At 47.1% G+C, this 19,710-nt stretch overlaps 1 long non-coding RNA gene and 1 pseudogene across 1 annotated transcript; one reads left to right on the top strand and one right to left on the bottom strand.

The window, feature by feature from the left end:
* The first annotated feature begins 736 nt into the window (after positions 1 to 736).
* On the top strand, positions 737 to 4,422 carry LOC105737696. The gene is made up of 2 exons (XR_001113369.2): positions 737 to 1,470; positions 3,789 to 4,422. It is a non-coding gene; the product is annotated as an uncharacterized LOC105737696 (long non-coding RNA).
* A 7,236-nt stretch (positions 4,423 to 11,658) lies between these two features.
* LOC100597722 lies at positions 11,659 to 17,157 on the bottom strand (annotated as a pseudogene).
* Between the last annotated feature and the right edge of the window lie 2,553 nt (positions 17,158 to 19,710).

Genomic DNA, 19,710 nt, shown 5'->3' with positions numbered 1-19,710 from the left:
AGAAGAAAAAAATTACTCAGAACTCTACTTCCTGAAGAGGATGAGACAGGCAGAAGAAGAAATGTGCGTTTTAATGGAAAACGAAGCACATTTAGAAAGCCATGTTGCTTGATTCCAACCCTGTTCATTATCTTTGAGGTATTTTACAACTCTTTGAAAACTGTAGGTAATTGATGCAAGTTATGTTCTGTCTGGTGGAAGTTGGTTGACTTCCCACAATCCCCACTAGAGAAAATCCAGCTTTGACTGCATTTCTCCATTTATATAATCATTTCAATATTCCTGATCTGCAGATATGTCTTTCTCAGATTCTCTCTCTCTCTCTCTTTTTTTTTTTAATTTTGAGACAGGGTCTCACTCTGCTGTGCATGCTGGAGTTCAGTGGCGAGATTTTGGCTCACTGGTTCAAGCAATTCTCCTGCCTCAGCCTCCCAAGTAACTGGGATTACAGGTGCACACCACCACGCCCGACTAAGTTTTGAATTTTTAGTAGAGATGGGGGTTTCACCATGTTGGCCAGGCTGGTATCAAACTCCTGACCTCAAGTGATCCACCCTCCTCAGCCTCCCAAAATGCTGGGATTACAGGCATGAGCCACCATGTCCAGCCCTCAGATTCTCTTTTGAACCAGTTATAATATCTGCCGGTTTCCTCTTGAATTAAATAAAATCTTTAGCATGTGCTCATTTTTATATCTGTATGAGAGTCATGATTTTACTTTCATGTTTTAAGGTTTTCCAGGTCTTCGCAGAAGTGCCCGATGGAATCACGTGACTGAGCCAGGAAAACCTCAGGACTGGAGTGCCTCATGAACGGTTGAAGCCCAGGTAATTCTTTTCTTGGATCCCAGAAATGAGTCCAAAGTGCCAATAGAAATTTGCTGGCTTCTCATTTTTCAGTAATTTCCCCATTTACCAATTCTGTGTTTTACTTGGTTTGGATTTGTTTACATTGCTAGCATCACTGATTGGGACTTTGTTTGTTTTTGTTGTTTCAAGGCAAAGTCTCACTCTGTCGCCCAGGCTGGAGTGCAGGGGTATGATCTCGGCTCACTGCAACCTCTGTGTCCCAGGTTCAAGTGATTCTCCTGCCTCAACCTCCTGAGTAGCTGGGACTATAGGTGGATGCCACCATGCCCGACTAATTTTTGTATTTTTAGTAGAGACAGGGCTTTTCCATGTTGGCCAGACTGGTCTCGAACTCCTGACCTCAGGTGATAGACCCGCCTCAGCCTCCCAAAATGCTGGGATTACAGGCATGAAGCACTGTGCTGGGCTAGGAATTTGGTTTTATGGTCTGATCACATGGTGATCTCTGTAATGAGATTAATGTTTGCAAAGACCTAACTTCTATTGGGTGAGAGACAACGGAGTCTGATTTGTTATTCTATTTGTCTGTCTATTTTGAGCTGAAATCAATTAAGAATTTCATGCCCACTGGGAGGAGAAGAGCTCTTTGATATCTGGAAGGGTGAGTTTTGCATTTTTGTGTTTACTCTTGACCCATGTCTGAAATTTTAGAATTGAAGCTCTAAGCTCTATTTCTTTGTAGTATATGTGTCTGTAATTTAGAAAGGTCTTTACCTCTGATTGTGTGAGTGTCTAATGTTTTTCCACCTCTGAATGGTATTAAAGTAGATATAGAGTTTGTTTGTTTTTGAGACAGGGCCTCAGTCTGTCATCCAGGCTGAAGTGCAGTGTGTGCAATCACAGATCACTGCAGCTTCAACTTACCTGGCCTCAGGTGTTCCTCCCACTTCAGCCTCCCAATTAGCTGGGACTACAGGTGTGCACCACCATACCCAACTAATTTTCATATTCTTTATAGAGTTGGGGTTTTGCCACGTTGCCCAGGATGGTCTCAAACTCCTGGGCTCAAGCGATCCTCTCACCTCAGCCTCCCAAAGTGCTGGGATTATAGGCATGAGCCACGATATAGAGTTTCTAAAGGTTTGCTGTTCTGATTGGCTTGTAGAGGTGTGTATGTACTTATATAAATTGAATTTGCCCAAATTCTTAGAAAAAAGAGAAATTGAACTTCTATGGCTTTAATGTGCAAGAAAAGTATTTTTTACTGAAACCAAATCAAATGTTTTGGAAATTCAAGTTCACATATAGTTCACATATATGTTACCGAGCAGTCAATGCACTCGCTGCCCAATGTGTACAGAGGCCAATACCATGGCTCCAGCTTTTGAGAAATAAAGCTTTTTTCTAAGTCAACTAGCAAGGACACAGGAGGAAATGCTCAAATCTCCCTTTCCCAGCTGGGGGCTATGTCAGGTTTTATAAGCATAGGGTAAGGAGGTGTGATTTGATTGGATCTTGCAACGAAGTAATGCTGGGAGGTGTGATCTGACTGGATCCTGCCATGGAGTGACACCAAAACTCAATCTCATTGGTTCCTGGCTCCTGCCACAGGGTGTCCAGTTCTTAAATGGTTCCCAGCTCCTCAGTCTGAGCACTTAGGTTCCACTTCGTGGTTGCATGCTTGGTTAATCTGGGCATGCTCGGAGTATATGACCTTCAACCTGCAGATCCATGGCGATTGAAAAACAACTGCCAACTACATTACATCAAAGTTGAAATGAACGTGGGGTGCGGTGGCTCACACCTGTAATCCCAGCACTTTGGGAGGCTGAGGCAGGGAGATCACGAGGTCAGGAGCAGCCCAGCCTGGCCAATATGGTGAAACCCTGCCACTACTAAAAATACAAAAATTATCCAGGGGTGGTGATGTGCTGAGGCAGGAGAATCACTTGAACCCAGGAGGCAGAGGTTCCAGTGAGCCGAGATCGTGCCATTGAACTCCAGCCTGAGTGACAAGAGCAGAACTCCGTCAAAAAAAAAAAAAAAGTTGAACTAGATTTAGTCTGATGCAGTTACAGATTTACAAACCGTGCCCCCACCTGCCTGCTGACACCTTCCACCCCTCATTCTTGAGGGATTAGGGATAGAGGTCATGCTTCTGTATCTACTTCATGCTGACCAGGGGCACTGAGTTCCCTAAAGTTAGAGGAATGAAACTCTTGGGCTGCTGAGTTCAAATGAGTTTTGGGGTCACCCAGAGTTGCTTGAAGGGCTGGTGTTGTTGTAATACAAGCTGAAGGTGGAAGTGTTGGAGCCGGGAGGACAAACAGCTTACCATCAATTTAAATATATAGGACTGAAAAGTACCAGGAGAACAGTGACCACGAGGGGCCCCAACAGAGGAAGAAACCAGGTGAGGTGCGGTATAGTGGACTCGACTGCCTTCTAAATCTCAGTGGTTGGCCAGGCACTGTGGCTCACGCCTATAATCTTAGCAAAAGGGAGGCCGAGGCAGGCGGATCACCTGAGCTCAGGAATTGGAGACCAGCCTGGCCAACACTGTGAAGTCCCATCTCTACTAAAAATACAAAAATTAGCCAGGCGTGATGGCGTGTGCTGTAGTCCCAGCTAATTGGGAGGCTGAGGCAGGAGAATCGCTTGAACCCGGGAGGCAGAGGTTGCAGTGAGCCTCCAGCCTGGGTGACAGAGCGAGACTCCGTCTCTAAATAAATAAACAAATAAATAAATCTCAGTGGTTGAACTACCCTTGATACAGTTTGGCTCTGTGTCGCCACCCAAATCTCATGTCAAATTGTAATTCCCAGTGTTGAGGGAGGGAGCTGGTGGGAGGTGATTGGCTCATGGGGGCCAACTTCCCCCTTGCTGTTCTCATGATAGTGAGTGAGCCCTCGTGGGATCTGGTTGTTGAAAAGCATGCAGCACCTCCCTCTTCACTCTGTATCTCCCGCTCCACCATAGCCAGACGTGCCTGCTTCCCCTTCGCCTTCTGCATGATTATCAGTTTCCTGAGGCCTCCCCAGCCATGCTTCCTGTACAGCCTGCAGAACTGTGAGTCAATTAAATCTCTTTTCTTCATAAATTAGCCAGTTTCAGGTAGTTCTTTATAGCAGTATGAAAACAGACTAATGGACCCCTCTGGTTGAAGGAATGCAGCCATTCTGCTTGTTTGACTGTTTCCTTTCTGTTCATCTCTATTTCCCGGGAGGTGTTTATCCAAGTGCAATAGGAGGTATTGGTGACCGCACAGTCCCCTCAGTGTTCTGCTAGTGAATAGTTGAAGGTTGATCAGTGATCTCCTGCATTTTCAGTCTGGTGTGGAAAAGCCCCCGTGTAACTGGTAAAAGTATCAGTGAGCACCAGGAGGTATCTAAATCCTCCAGGAGCCATAGGCATCATGTTGACATCCATTTGCCAGTCTTCCCTGGCAAGTTTCTTCTGAATTGTACTGCCTTGGCCAAAAGAGGTATGGGAGGGGCTGGGTGTAGTGGCTCATGCCTGTAATCCCAGCATTTTGGGAGACCAATTCGGGTGGATCATTAGAGGTCAGGGATTTGAGACCATCCTGACCAACATGGTGACATCCCATCTCTACTACAAATACAAAAAGTTAGCTGGGTTTGGTGGTGGGTGCCTGTAATCCCAGCTACTGGGGAGGCTGAGGCTGAATAATCGCTTGAACCTGGGAAGAGGAGGTGGCAGTGAGCTGAGATTGCACCATTGCACTCCAGCCTGGGCAACAAGAGTGAAACTTCATCTCAAGAAAATAAAAAAAGAAGTCCGGATGCAGTGGCTCACGCCTGTAATCCCAGCACTTTGGTAGGCCAAGCCGGGTGGATCACAGGGTCAGGAGTTCAAGACCACCCTGGCCTAGATGGTGAAACCCTGTCTCTACTAAAAATACAAATATTAGCTGGGCATGGTGGCACGCACTTGTAATCTCAGCTACTCAGAAGTCTGATGCAGGAGAATTGCTAAAACCCGGGAGGGAGAGGTTGCAGTGAGCCGAGATCGCGCCATTGCACTCTAGCCTGAGCAACAGACCAAGACTCTGTCTCAAAAAAAAGAGTAAAGAAAAGAGAAGAAAAGAGGAAATTTCCCAGGGAAGTACCTTGGCTTATTTCGTAAAGAGGTACTGAAGGAAGCAGAGACATTTGGAGGACTTCCCCAACTCGTGCAGCTATTTGGGCCATGGCATCTGAAATTAATTATTTCAGAGTCACCCCTTTGAGGAACTTGGCAATGGACTGCAGTCACCTGTTTAGTCCTTTCCGTGGCCCACATCAATGCCAGTATTTCTGTTTGTTGCACATTTGATTTCCTTGTTGTTGGCATTTAGAAGTCCCCCTGTTTTCCAGATCGCATCATGGGCATGGACCACAGAGATTGCATCTTGTGAGTCTGTAGAAACAGTCAAGGCCTTGTCCTCTCTTAGGCCCAGGGCTCAGGTTAATGCAGATTTTCCTGGCCGTCTGTGCTGAAGTCCCTGCGGGGAGGCTCCTGGCTAGTTTTCCATAGGTAGACAGCTACACGTCCTGCCCTTCACTGGCCTCTCTTCCTGAAGCTCCTATCATCTACAAACCATGTCTTCCTTTTCTTCTTGAACAACATCTCTGTTATTGAAACTCTGGAAGTCGGCTGGGTGTGGTGGCTCATGTCTGTAATCCTAGCACTTTGGGAGGCCAAGGTGGGCGGATCACCTGAGGTCAGGAATTCAAGACCAGCCTGGCCAACAATGGCAAAACCCTGTCTCTACTAAAAATACAAAAATTAGCCAGGCCTGCTGGTGGACACCTGTAATCCCAGCTTCTAGGGAGGCTGAAGTAGAAGAATTGCTTGAACTGGGAAGGCAGAGGTTGCAGTGAGCCGAGATTGAGCCACTGCACTCCAGCCTGGGCGACAGCAAACTCCATTTCAAAAAAAAAAAAAAAAAAAAGAAAGAAAACCTGGATGTCTGCCTCTACTAACTGGGAGGGGTTAATGTCAGAGCCTATGGCCTTTTTTGGAGCTTTCTGGAGCTATCTGGGGCACTCTTGAGATATGAAGTCGGTGCTGAGGACCACCTGACATCTTTTGCCTCGGGGTACCAGGACATCAAGTCCTGGAGGCACTTTCTCAGTCATTCTAGAATTGCTGACATGTTCTCATCAGCTGAACCTCCCCCTTAGCTTGCTCCCATTAAAAGGGGGTTTGCTAATTTCTTTCATTTCTCTCAACAACATATTCTGGGAGTGTTCTAAAGGTTCCCTTGCTATTCTGTCATCAGGTCCACACTCGAGATGGATTGCACTGCTTTTCACCAGACTCTGGATGTCTCGCAACCTCCCAGAGCCGGAGACAGATGTTGCTGTTTGCTCAGCCATCTGCAATCCACGAAGAGAGGCCTCAACAGATACCAATTCTGATGGTGCCTGGGTCTTGGACTTCCAGCCTCCAGAACTGTGAGAAAATGAATTTCTGCTATTTAAGCCGCCTAGTTACGGTATTTTGTTATGGTAGCCCAAGACCTCCCTCCCCACCACCACCAACAAACACATATGTTTCCTTTATAAATATAAATATAGAGAGAAATTTGACCAGGCGCAGTGACTCGTGCTTGTAATCCCAGCACTTTGGGAGGCCGAGGCAGGTGGATCACATGAGGTTAGCATTTCGAGACCAGCCTGGCCATAATAGTAAAACCCCATCTCTACTAAAAATACAACAATTCACCAGTCGTGGTGGTGGGTGCTTGTATTTCTACCTACTCGGGAGGCTGAGGCAGGAGAATCGCTTGAACCTGGGAGGTGGAGGTTGCAGTTAGCCGAGATCGAGCCACGGCACTACAGCCTGAGCATCAGAGTGAGACTCCAACCCAAAAATAAATAAAGAGGGATATTTATATATTTCTCCCTATATTTACAATATTTATATATATAAATATGTTATATATATGTCATATATTTATATATAAATATAAGTTATATATAAATATGTCATATATTTATGTCATATATTTATATATAAATATATAAATATGTCATATATTTATATATAAATATATAAATATGTCATATATTTATATATAACATGTTATATATAAATATGTCATATATTTATATATAACATTTATATATAAATATGTTATATATAAATATAAGATATATAAATATGTTATATATAAATGTCATGTATTTATAAAGCAATCTATATAATACATTAATACATTAAATATTTTATATACATTATCTATATGTACATACAAAAAGGAATTTATATGTTTCTTTGCTGTTCTGACACTTCCCTATGCTTCTTTTCCCAGTTGTTTCTGGCCTTTGTCTCTGATTCCTGGAGACAGCCTCTAAATCCTTGGAATTTCCTGGCTGATAGGTATGTCTGTTACTCATGGTGACCCCCTAGGGTCACACCTGAGTTTAAGCCAACAAGGTGACTTGTGATTGACTCTGGTCAACCACACCAGAAAGACCGACCATGTGATTTGAAGGTTGCAACTTTGAGCCACATGGTATCAGGCCAATGTCCAGAAAGGAACTAGGGGGCTGGAGATTGACTCCACTGCCTGGCCAATGATTGAGTCAACCAGGCCAATGTAATCAAACCCCTGGGCGTGGAGGCCCAGGTGTACTTCCCTGGTTGGTTATACACATCAATGTGCTGAGAGGATGATGCATCCTGAGGACACAGAAATGTCATCTTTGGGACCCTCTCAGAGTTTCCACTATGTGTCTCTGCTTTTGTCCGGTCTTAACTTTTGTCAGTGTTTTTCTTATATAAAACTGTAATGAAAGTATCATGCTTGGTCAAGAACAGTGGTTCACGCCAGTAATCCCAGCACTTGGGAGACCAAGGCGGGCAGATCACCTGAAGTCAAGAGTTCGAGACCAACCTGGCCAATCAACCCTGTCTCTACTAAAAATACAAAAATTAGCTGGGTGTGATGGCACACGCCTGTAATCCCAGCTACTCGGGAGGCTGAGGCAAGAGAATCGCTTGAATCCAGGAGGCGGAGGTTGCAGTGAGCCGAGATTGTGCCACTGCACTCCAGCCTGGGCGACAGAGCAAGACTCCATCTCAAAAAAAAAGAAAAATAAAGTGTCATGCTTTTCTGAGTTCTGTGAGTTGTTATAGTGAATTATCAAACCTGAGGGCACGGTGGGAATCTCCAAATTTGCAGCTAGTTGGTGAGAAGTACATGTGGTCTGAGGACACCCACAGCTTGCAGCTGTGTCTGAAGCCAGGGCAGCCTAGTGGGGGCTTGTGGCCTTAACCTATGGCATTTGACGTAACATCAGGGAGTTGATATCAGAATTGCGTCACACAGGCCAGGTGTGGTGGCTCATGCTTATAATCCCAGCAATTTGAAAGGCAAGTTAAGAGGATCACTTGAGCTTGAGTCTGAGGCCGCAGTGAGCTATGACTGCACCACTGCACCCCAGTCTGGGTGACAGTTCAAGACCCCGACTCCAGAAATAAAACAGAAAAATCACAAAGAATTGCATGGCAGAGTGCCTGTCGTTAACAGCTTTAACTGTTGCAGGAACTGCTTTTTTTTTTTTTTTGTGGGGGGAGACAGAGTCTCACTCTGTTGCCCAGGCTGGAGTGCAGTGGTGCAATCTCTGCTCACTGCAACCTCCACTTCCCAGGTTCAAGTGATTCTCCTGCCTTGACCTCCCAAATAGCTGGGATTACAGGTGTGCACCACCACGCCTGGCTAATTTTTGTGTTTTTACTAGAGACAGCGTTTCACCATATTGGCCAGGCTGGTCTCGAACTCCTGCTGGGATCAGTGGAGTGAGCCACTGCGCCCTGCCACTTTTAGAGTTTTCTTACCACTTGGTTTTCCTCTCTCAATATCTTTCCCTCATTTCCTGCTTTAAAACTCTAGCTTGGGGTCTGGGTGCAGTAGCTCATGCCTGTAATCCCGGCACTTTGGAAGGCCGAGATGGGCGAATCACTTGAGGTCAGGAGTTGGAGACCAGCCTGGCCAACAAGGTGAAACCCCGTCTCTACTATTTTACAAAAGTTAGTTGGATGTACGGTTGAGTGCCTGTAGGCCCAGCTACTTGGGAGGCTGAGGCAGGAGAATTTGCTTGAATCCAGAGGTGAAATTTGCAGTGAGCCAAGGTCGTGCCACTACACTCCAGCCTGGGAGACAGAGTGAGACTCTGTCTCCAAAACAAACAAACAAACAAACAAACAAAACCTCCAGCTTGGGATCGGTCTTCTCTTTTATTATTTTTCTTTTTAAAAAAAATTTAAAAAAATAGATGTTGATGCTATGTTGCCCAGGCTGGCCTCAAACTCCTGGCCTCAAACTCCTGGCCTCAAGTGATCCTCCCGCTGTAACCTCCAAAAGTGCTGGGAATGTAGGTGTGAGCACTGCACCCAGCCTTATGTTTTTTTCTACATAAAAAGTAGTGCAGGATTATCTTCTAGAGCTAATTAATATGTTCAAATAACTAAACCCCATTAAGGGAAAATGTCACATGATGGCAAATAATCAATCCAGACCAATATGATCACACTCACTGTGAAGGTGAGAAAACTTCATCTTTATTACATTTCCCCAAAAGACGCACTGCACTGTTCTCTTGAAAACACACAGCTCATGTCCTCCTTTAGAACACACATCCTCTTTAAAGTAACATACAAACATGCCAATACAAGGTAAAAAATTACATCCGAATTCTCGTATTTCAAAAACATACAGTAAACATCAAATAAAAATTTATTTTTATAAGAATTTAGGGGAACTATCATGTAGCTATAAGTGTAATACATATATTAAGTATCATAGATAAGATGAGTGCTCCCTTCAGCAGCACATATAATAATAGATACAAAGATTTAAAGATAAAAGATTTAGGATAAAAAGAATCCTCTCTTAAAAAGGAAAACAAAATTATATTTATGTGTATATAGCAGCTATAACACCCATCTCACAACTTTGTAGGAACAGTGTCTATTCAAAAATACCAATATTTTCCAGATATTTAAAATAAATGTAGTAATAATTCTATGCCCATCCTTTTCAAACTAAACCAATAAAATATATAGTATATATTAGACATGTTAGTATATATCTAAGACATGTTAAAAATCACAACTGAATTCTCACAATTCAGTCACAAATCTAAACAGCAAATGAAAATTTCTATGATGAGAACTTAGGAGAACTACCAATAGCTATAAATAGAAGAGATTGTTATGGAAGTATCATAGATAAAAAGTGTACTCGCTTCAGAGGCGCATATAATAACACAGAAAACAATTTAAAGATAATAAAAGATTTAGGATAAAAAGGATTCTCTCTTAAAATGAAAAGGAAATTATCTTTATGTATATATAACGGCTGTAACTCTCACCAAAAAATCTACAGGAACAGCATGTTTTCAAAAGTACAACAATTTCCAAACTATTTGAAATAAACCTACTAATTATTTGATGGCCAACATTTTCCAAACAAACCAATAAATGCATAGTGTGCGTGAAGCTGTCTGTTACAGTCTATGGCACTCATATTTCACAAAGAATTCCGTGCCAATCTGAGTGTCTGCACTGTGCCTTCGAATGTTCCTGGACTGTGGCAACCAAGTCCATAGGAAACAGGGCCTCCAGGTTCCGCCCAAGGGAGGTTGGAATTCAGCAATATAAAAAGGGAGGTGGTGCTGCAGGAAGGAGTGGAACCAGAAACACCCCTGGTTTCTTACTGTTCTCTATGGATTCCTAGAAGTAACCCCCCACCCCGGCCCCGGCCCCGGTCCTAGGAGGACAATGTGATCATTCTATTCAGCTCCGTCTAGAACAGTTCAGGTTCTTCTAGATGATCTGCACAAATGGCTCCTCTCCTCCTTCCTGGTGTGTGCCATAGCATTGGAATAAAGTTCTTGCTGAAAATCCTCATCTCCCCTGGGCCCAGTGTTCTGGAAGTGAGAGAGATGATGTCACACTTCAAGGAGGCAGCTCTCTAGACAGGAAGGTTATTCATGTCCCATGTCAAGTCTAACTACAGTTCAGAGCAATTGAGAAATCCAGTTTTATCTCCCGTCCTTCATTCCATAGCCTGCTTCTGAACCATCATGTTCAACTGTGAAACTCACACTTTGGTGACCCTAACTCCAAAACTCACTCAGTACACCCAAGGTCAGCCCCAGTGATCTGCTTCATAGCAAGGACTTTGGGTGGGTCTGCCCAGGGAGTAGGGCACCCTCAGAGAATGTGGCTTTGGACTTCATCACAGCTGGGGCTTTTTGTGTTACTTAAGATCTAAACTTGTAACCATGCTAGATCTGTTTCTAATGTGACAACATCACGAACCCCAAGTTCAGAAGCCTAATGCATAATTCTACCTCCTCACGATGAAGTCTCATGCTCTGTGCTCAACGTGGTTAGCTGCATAAGATGTAAACCAAAGCTTCACTGAACCCTCCACCCAAATCGGTAACTCAAGTGTGTCAATCATAATGAACCTCCCCGAACTCAGTATTTATGATTATTTTTGAGTCAGGGTCTCACTCCGTCGCCCGGGCTGGAGTGCAGTGGCAGGATCAGGGCTCCCTGCAGCCTCAACCTCCCAGGCTCCAGCGATCCTCCTGCCTCAGCCTCCTGAGTAGTTGGGAGTAGAGATGCCTTCCACATCGCCTGGCTAATTTTTGTGGAAAGGGGATCTCGCCATGTTGCCCAGGCTTGAAGCCGGATCAAGCAATTAGGTTCCTCGGATTTCCAAAATAGACCCCAATATTCTGCCTTCACCCCGGAGGACGCAGATGTACCTCCCCTCAGGCCAATGACCTCAGGCCAATGACCTCAGGCCTCCATGGTCCCTGGAGCTCTAGGAAAGGCGGGCGCAATCTTGTGCCCACACCCAGTGCTCTGGGTCATAAGCCTGGATCTGGAAAAACAAACACCCTTTGAGAAGACGGGGACTCCCCAGGATACTCCTCTCTCCCTTCGTCCAGCCTCCAGCCCACCCAATTCCTCCCCACCTCCTCCACCTCCCCAAGCCCCATCCACCTCCTCCAACTCCTCCGGGGAAACCCAAGCCCTGCAGCGCACTGAACGGAAGAACCGAAACCGAAGCTTCTGGAAAAAGGGATCTGAGAGCGGCTTTTCCTGGCTCTCCAGCACATGGAACAGAAGAACTGGAGCCGAAGCTTATGGAACAAGGGATCTGAGAGCGGTTCTTCCCGTGCAGGAAGTAGAAGATGTTTTGTTTGGGGATCTCGTTGTCTTCCTCCATGTCATTGGCCAGGTAGTTGGGGACAGCTATCAGGTTACTGCTCAGGGGCACCACCAGGAGAGACCTCCAGCTGAGGAGGGCAGGGGACCGTCCTCAGCTCAGGATGGGCACCCACCCTGCAGAGAGCCACGCCTTCCTTAGGAGGGCTCTGCTGGACAGAGACCTGCTGAAAGGCATCTCCCACTCCTTCAGGATGGAGACAAAAACCCAACTGGTAGCCGAGAGTGGTGGCTTACACGTGGAATCCCAACACATTGGGAGGCCGAAGCAGGAGGATCACTTGAGGCCAGGAGTTTGAGATGGGCCTGGGGAACATAGCAAGACCCTCATCTCTATTAAAAATATAAGAAATATGCCGGATGCGGTGGCTCATGCCTGTAATCCCAGCACTTTGGAAGGCTGAAGCAGATGGATTGCTTAATACCAGGAGTTCGAGACCAGCCTGGTCAACCTGGAGAAACCCCATCTCTACTAAAAATACAAAAATCAGCCTGGTGTGGTGGCACACCTGTTAGTCCTAGCTACTCAAGAGGCTGAAGCATAAGAATTGTGTGAACCCGGCCGGGCGCGGTGGCTCACGCCTATAATCCCAGCACTTTGGGAGGCCAAGGTAGGTGGATCACGAGGTCAGGAGATGGAGACCATCCTGGCTAACACGGTGAAACCCCGTCTCTACTAAAAATACAAAAAATTAGACAGGCATGGTGGCGGGTGCCTGTAGTCCCAGCTACTCAGGAGGCTGAGGCAGGAGAATGGAGTGAACGTGGGGGATGGAGCTTGCAGTGAGCGGAGATCGCGCCACTGCACTCCAGCCTGGGCGACAGAGCGAGACTCCATCTCAAAAAAAAAAAAAAAAAAAAAGGCCGGGCGTGGTCGTTCACGCCTGTAATCCCAGCACTTTGGGAGGCCAAGGCGGGCGGATCACGAGGTCAGGAGATCGAGACCATCCTGGCTAACACGGCAAAAGTCCCTCTCTACTAAAAATACAAAAAAAAAATTAGCCGGGCGTGGTGGCGGGCACCTGTAGTCCCAGCTATTTGGGAGGCTGAGGCAGGAGAATGGCGTGAACCCGGGAGGCGGAGCTTGCAGTGAGCCGAGATAGCACCTCTGCACTCCGGCCTGGGTGAAAGAGCGAGACTCCGTCTTAAAAAAAAAAAAAAAATTTTGTGAACCCAGAAGGCGGAGGTTGCAGTGAGCCAAGATTGGGCCGCTCCATTCCAGCCTGAGAGGCACAGCAACACTCTGTCTCAATCAATCAATCAATCAACTGTCCAGGTGTGGTGGCACAGCCCTGTAGTTGGAGCTAATCAAGAGGCTGAGGTGGGAGGATCGCCCAAGCCCAGGGTATGGAGGCTGCAGTGAGCTATGATCTCACCACTGCACTCCAGCTTGGGGGACAGGGCAAGTCTGTCTCAAAAAAATAAAAGAAATTGAATACATTGATATTTTGCCAGGACCCTGCCTTCTACAGGCATCTAGTCTAATGGGATTGGGAGTAATCAAGGCAGGTGACCTAATCCCAATGTCACATTATAATAGGATGTAATTGGAGAGCTATAGGCATGTAGAAGTTGGAAGATGAGGGAAGGCATCACAGAGGCTGTGGGGTGAACTGACTTTAAAGAATGGGTCCTTCCCTTCAGAACCACATGTGTGCGAGACACCCAAACAGAAAAACACAAACGCAAAGTTGAGTGGAGGGCATTTGGAAGGAGCTGTGAAGCCAAGCCAGGAAACACCAAGATGGCGAGCCAGTTTGCTTGTAGAGATTGTAGAGAGGGTGGGATTGGCACTGTGGACCCTGGCCTCGATTTAGAAAGACATCAGCTAAGGAATTTGTTCAGGTAGGCAGTGAGGGCATTGTGCTTTGGAGAGATGCTGAGGCTGCACTAGGAATCCCCCTGGCTTGGGGAGAGACTCCAGGAGATGCCAGCAGGGAGCATTTGACAGTGGATTAGAGTGATGCCAGGGGGACCTGAACTGTGACCTCTGTCGTGGGAACCCAGAGGAAGTCGATGGCATTTGCGGTTGATGTGGGAAGGGGAGAGAGAGAAGAACCAGAAACGTCTGCTTGCTGGGGGAAGTGTCGTGTCCACTCCTCTACTCCTTTTCTTCTCGCCTTAGGAGCGGTTTATGGTTCCTTTTGTTTTATTCTTTTATTTGTACACTGGCATTGGAGTTTGTTTGTTTGTTTTTTGGCTTTTTTTTTTTTGAGAAAAAGTCTTGCTCTGTCACCCAGGCTGGAGTGCAGTGGCTCAACCTTAGCTTACTGCAACCTCCGCCTCCTGGGTTCAAGGGGTTCTCTTGCCTCAGCCTCCCGAGTAGCTGGGATTACAGGTGCACACCACCATGCCTGGCTAATTTTTCTATTTTTAGTAGAGACGGGGTTTGGCCGTGTTGGCCAGGCTGGTCTCGAACTCCTGACCTCAGGTGATCCGCCTGCCTCGGCCTCCCAAAGTGATGGGATTACAGGCATGAGCCACTGTGCCCAGCCTGAGTTTCGTTTTAGAAACAACAATCTAAGAACAAGATAGTATAATCCTGTCTTTTTTGTACACAGAGTAAAGAGGACAAATAAGAGAAAGGATAAATGAAAGGCTGGAATCCCATGTCCCCCACTGTCCCAGGACGTTGGATATTGAGGGATAGGAAGCAGCAAACCACTCACAGAGCCAGGAAGAAATGAATGCATTGGTATTGCCAGAAGAAGAGGCCAGCATAGCTAAAATATGCTATGCCCATAGCCAGGAGATACTGATGGAGAAAAAGGAACACAGAGAGGGAGAGGAAGATTGTGGAGAGGGAGAATGAGGGTCTGGGGAGGGGCTGCCCCTCAGAGAAGGGACCTCAGTGTTTGGGTGACTGTACTCATTTGGAAATTGCAGGGTGGAGGGGTATTCGAAGGTTGGATGCAAATCTGAGAAGCTGGAGGAAGGGTTTTCGGTGATGCTCCCAGGATGGTGGGCTCCGATGGGATCTTTGGAGGGGGCATGTCTAGGTCAACTGGTGTCAGGAGGGTCTTTTGTGTGCCAGGCAGAGAACTGTCCCAAAGAGCTGAGAATAGAGGGGCCAGGAGTTTCAGGGCTGCGGCCAGACTCTGGCCCAGGGCTCAGATCCTAAAGGACCCGTAGGAGAGGCAGGGGCCATTCATTCACTCTGCAAGAGACCAGCAGAGTCCTGAGGGAGATGCTGACAAATCATAAAAAGACCAAGAATAGCCGGGAGTGGTGATCCCAGTACTTTGAGAGGTGGAGACAGGAGGATCATGTGAGCCCAACAGTTCGAAGGCAACCTGGGCAACGTAGCGAGACTCTGTTTCTACAAAGATTTCAAAAATTAGTTGAGCATGGTGGCATGTGCCTAGCCCCAGCTCCTCAGGAGGCTGAGGAAAGAGAATTGCTTGAGCCCAGGAATTAGAGGCTGCAGTGAGCTGTGATCATGCCACTGCACTCCATCCTGGGGAGCAGAGCTAGACTCTATTTCAGAAAAAAGAATGTGTGGGTGCCAAGACTCAAGATCATGGGAGCTGGTCGGGCACAGTGGCTGACGTCTGTAATCTCAGATCATGGGAGGCCAAGGCGGGTGGATCACCTGAGGTCAGGTGTTCAGGACCAACCTGGCCAACATGGCAAAACCCCGTCTCTACTAAAAACACAAAAATTAGCCAGGTGTGGTGGTTCACATCTGTAATCCTAGCTGCTTGGAGGCTGAGGCAGGAGAATCACATGAACCCGGGAGGTGTTGGCTGCAGTGAGTCAAGATCAAGACACTGCCCTCCAGCCTGGGCAACAGAGCAAGACTCTGTCTCACACACGCACAAAAAAGACTGAAGGAGCATCTGGTGGGAGGTGGTGGAGGGAGAACTGTGGGCTTGGAAGCTGTGCCCTCCCTCCGGCGGTGCGTTGAAGCAGGAACACAGTTACATGGAGAACAATCTTACCTTGTCTGACACCCTCAGATCTTTGTCCCAGGCCAGGAATCTTTTAATGACAGGATCCTCTGTTATTAGGATATAACACGCATATGTCAGCGTGAGAAGCTTTCTGTGGGAGCAGCAGGGCAGCGAGAAGTGTGCCTCCCCAGGGGGAAGTCTCAGGATTGTGGCCACGGGTGAGGCGGATGGGAGAGGGGAGAATGACTTTCACTGGGCAAGGGAGCGAGGCTCCTGCTCTGAGAATCCCCTGAGAAGAGGCCGAAGGAGGCCCTGGGTGTGAGAATCTACAGGATGTAGAGCTGGGAATCAGCCAGAATGCCCTCCCAGCAGACACAGAGGGACCACTGCAGAGTCATAAAGGAAATCCCATCATCTCCTCATGAGACAGTCACATCAGGGTGTGACCATGGCCTTGGTATCCCCCACTATGGATGGAGACACTTAGGTTTAGAAAAGTCAGTAAGAGACATTAAGTTTCAGAGAGCACAGCTGAAACCACTTTCTTTATTGATTTTGTTTTTCTTTATTTGATTTTTATTTTTATTTATTAATCAATTTATTTTGAGACAGAGTCGCGCTGTGTGGGCCAGGCTGGAACGCATTGGCGCGATCTCAGCTCACTGCAACCTCTGCCTCCCGGGTTTAAGCGATTCTCCTCTCAGTCCCCTGAGTAGCTGGGATTACAGGCATGAGCTACCGTGCCCAGCCTTGGTTTTTCTTTTGAGACAGGGTTTTGCTCTGTCACCCAGGCTGGAGTGCAGTGGTGCAGTCATAGCTCACTGCAGCCTCAAAGTCCTGAGTTCAAGCAATCCCCTTGCCTCAGCCTCCCAATATGCTGGTATCTCAGGCGTAAGCTCACCTGGCCCGAAAGCAAGCTTTCTTATCCCAAGTGCTGACCTTTTTCAAGTCTAGCCTAATCCTCTATTGTCTCCTAAGTGTCCCTCATGAGTGATCACTTCTGAGTCCTCACACATGGAGAGCTCACCCACTGGGGGCATATTTTTCCCATTGGAAAGTAGTGGTTATTGGATGTTTCCTCTTTTTTAGAAGAACAGGATTGGAGGTGCTCTCTGGGGTGTCCTCCTACCAGTCTGACTATTGAAGGCCTCATGGTGCTCAGGGAGCACGGGTGACACTCGCCATCACTTCAGCTTCATCTTGAGCCCACACAGCGTCTCCACCACCCAGGTCTCCTCAGGCTCAGGGGTGAGCTCCTTCTCTGGCTCCACCTCACATTCGTCCAACCACTCCCTCTTCCTTTGCCAGCAAAAGGACCTACATGGGGGGCTGGGATCTACCCCAGGGGCTGAGTAAAGAAACCAGGCCACCATGTAATGCTTCTGCAACTGATCACCTTAGACCCCGACCCCAAACCCCAAACCACTCTCCATCCTCCCCAGCCTCACAGACTGCTGGCTTCTCCAAGCCATCTTTCTGAATTTCTCCTCTGCTGAGCCCCATGTGCTGCTCCTTCACCTCCCCATTCTTCCATCTCTGTCCTCAGAACACTTCCTCATGTCCTTCCCTGGTCCCTGGCTCTCTGAGTCCTTCCCTTTTTTTTTTTTTTTTTTTGAGATAGAATCTTGCCTTTTCTCCCAGGCTGGAGTATAGTGGTGCAATCTCAGCTCACTGCAACATCCATCTCCCGGATTCCACTTATTCTCCTGCCTCAGCCTCTCAGGTAGCTGGGATTACAGGTGCCTGCCATAATGCCCAACTCAATTTTGTACTTTTAGTAGAGATGGGGTTTCACCATGTTGGCCAGGCTGATCTCAAACTCCTGGCCTCAAGTGATCTGCCTGCCTTGGCCTCCTGAAGTGCTGGGATTACAGATGTGACCACTGCACCCGGCCTGAATTTCTCCATTCTTCCCACACACCCGCCTCAAGTTCTCCTTCCTGACCTCTGACCCTTTTTTTTTTTTTTTTTTTTCAAGACAGCGTCTCACTCTCTCACCCAGACTGGAGTGCAGTAGCGCAATCTTGGCTCACTGCAACCTCTTCCTCCCAGCCTCAAGCAATTCTCCTGTCTCAGCCTCCCGAGTAGCTGGGATTACATGCATGCACCACTAACGCCCAGATAATTTTTGTACTTTTAGTAGAGATGGGGTTTGACCATGTTGGCCAGGCTGGTCTTGAACTCCTGACCTCAGGTGATCCACCCACCTTGCCCTCCCAAAGTGCTGGGGTTACAGGCGTGAGCCACTGTGCCCGGCCCCCTTCCTTCGTCTTAGTCAATCCTATCCTATCTCTTCTTCCTCCAGTCCCCTCACCTGATGGTCCCGTCACTTCATCATCCACCACCTCTTGGAGGGGGTACCCTGATGTGCTTGGCTGGGGCTCTGCTTCTTATCCTGGGGGTGTGGTTGATGGCTGGTCATGATCTTTCCCAAAATCTGTCCTATTCCACGGAACCTAGTCTCTGTTCTGTCCAAGGCCGCCTTCTGGACTCTTAGGACCCAGAAGAGCGTGTTATCAGTTCTCGAGGCTGGAAGAAGTCAGGAGTGGAGAACAGCTCTGAGAAGGTTGTCCACCTGAGCTCCCAGGCACCCATGAAGTCCAGTCCTTCCAATCAGGAAGGTTGGAATCTCTGATGTCATTGGTCATTCCAACCTGGCAACCAGTTTGAAGAAAAACACATGTAACTGCCAGGCTTATCTCTTGTCCTGGAGATCCTGGGTTAACGGTATCTCCTGCCACTCTCCCAACCTCAGACCGCTGTCCAAAAGTATCTTCAGGGTCTCTGCATCCCTCTGTTCCCTGTCCCAGCAAAGGCCATGTCCTCTCCACTCAAAGCCTGAAGCATGGTGGGGTCTCCTCTTCTCTGTACATGCCCATTTCAGAGTCCAGTCTGGTGGGAGAGGGAACAGGGTGGGAAAGAAAACTAGGGTAAGCAGAAACGATGAAACCTTACAAGAGTGAGATGATCATGTACAAGAGTGAGATTATCACATACAAGAGTGAGAAGATCATGTACAAGAGATCCCAGGAACATTGACTTGATGAAAAAGTCACATCAGAACACTCAATTTGGCAGAGCTTTTCTGCCGAATGTTTACTGACATTCACTGTCGGAGATTCTATACTGGGGGTACACGGGTCCTCTTCTCTAAGGCATCTTTGAGTCCAAGAGACATTTTGAGGCCTGAAAGTCATAGGCAACTGCCCCTGAGATCACACATATTTCCAATGGTGTCCCCAATTTCAGGGAGTCCATGGATTACCTAAACCAGCCCCTCCAGTTCGGCCAAGAAACTCTAGTCTGTATATCAAGTTTTGTATCATATGTATTGCTCTGAACTCAGAAATTTCCCTTCCATTTATGGATTCTATGAATAAAATATCGCATGTACAAAAAGACTAAGTCAAAAAATCTCAGCTGTGCACAGTGGCTCATGCTTGTGATCCCAGCACTTTGCGTGGCCAAGGGAGGAAGATTGCCTGAGGCCAGCAGTTCAAGACCAGTATAGGCAACATAGCAAGAGCCCATCTCTAAAAAAACCAAACCAAACCAAATTAGCCAGGTGTGGTGGCTGGCACCTGTGTTCCACCTACTTGGGAGACTCATGTGACAGGAAGGTTGCTTGAGCCCAGGAGTTATAAGCTGCAGTGAGCTATGATGTTGCCACTGTACTTCAGTCTGGGCAACACAGCAAGATGTTGTGTCAAAAAAAATTTTTTTGATACAAAATAAAAGAGTTGCATGACATT

This window comes from Nomascus leucogenys, chromosome 17, assembly GCF_006542625.1.
Source record: "Nomascus leucogenys isolate Asia chromosome 17, Asia_NLE_v1, whole genome shotgun sequence".
Classification (NCBI taxonomy): domain Eukaryota; kingdom Metazoa; phylum Chordata; class Mammalia; order Primates; family Hylobatidae; genus Nomascus; species Nomascus leucogenys.
This window is presented reverse-complemented; position numbering and strand designations above follow the sequence as displayed.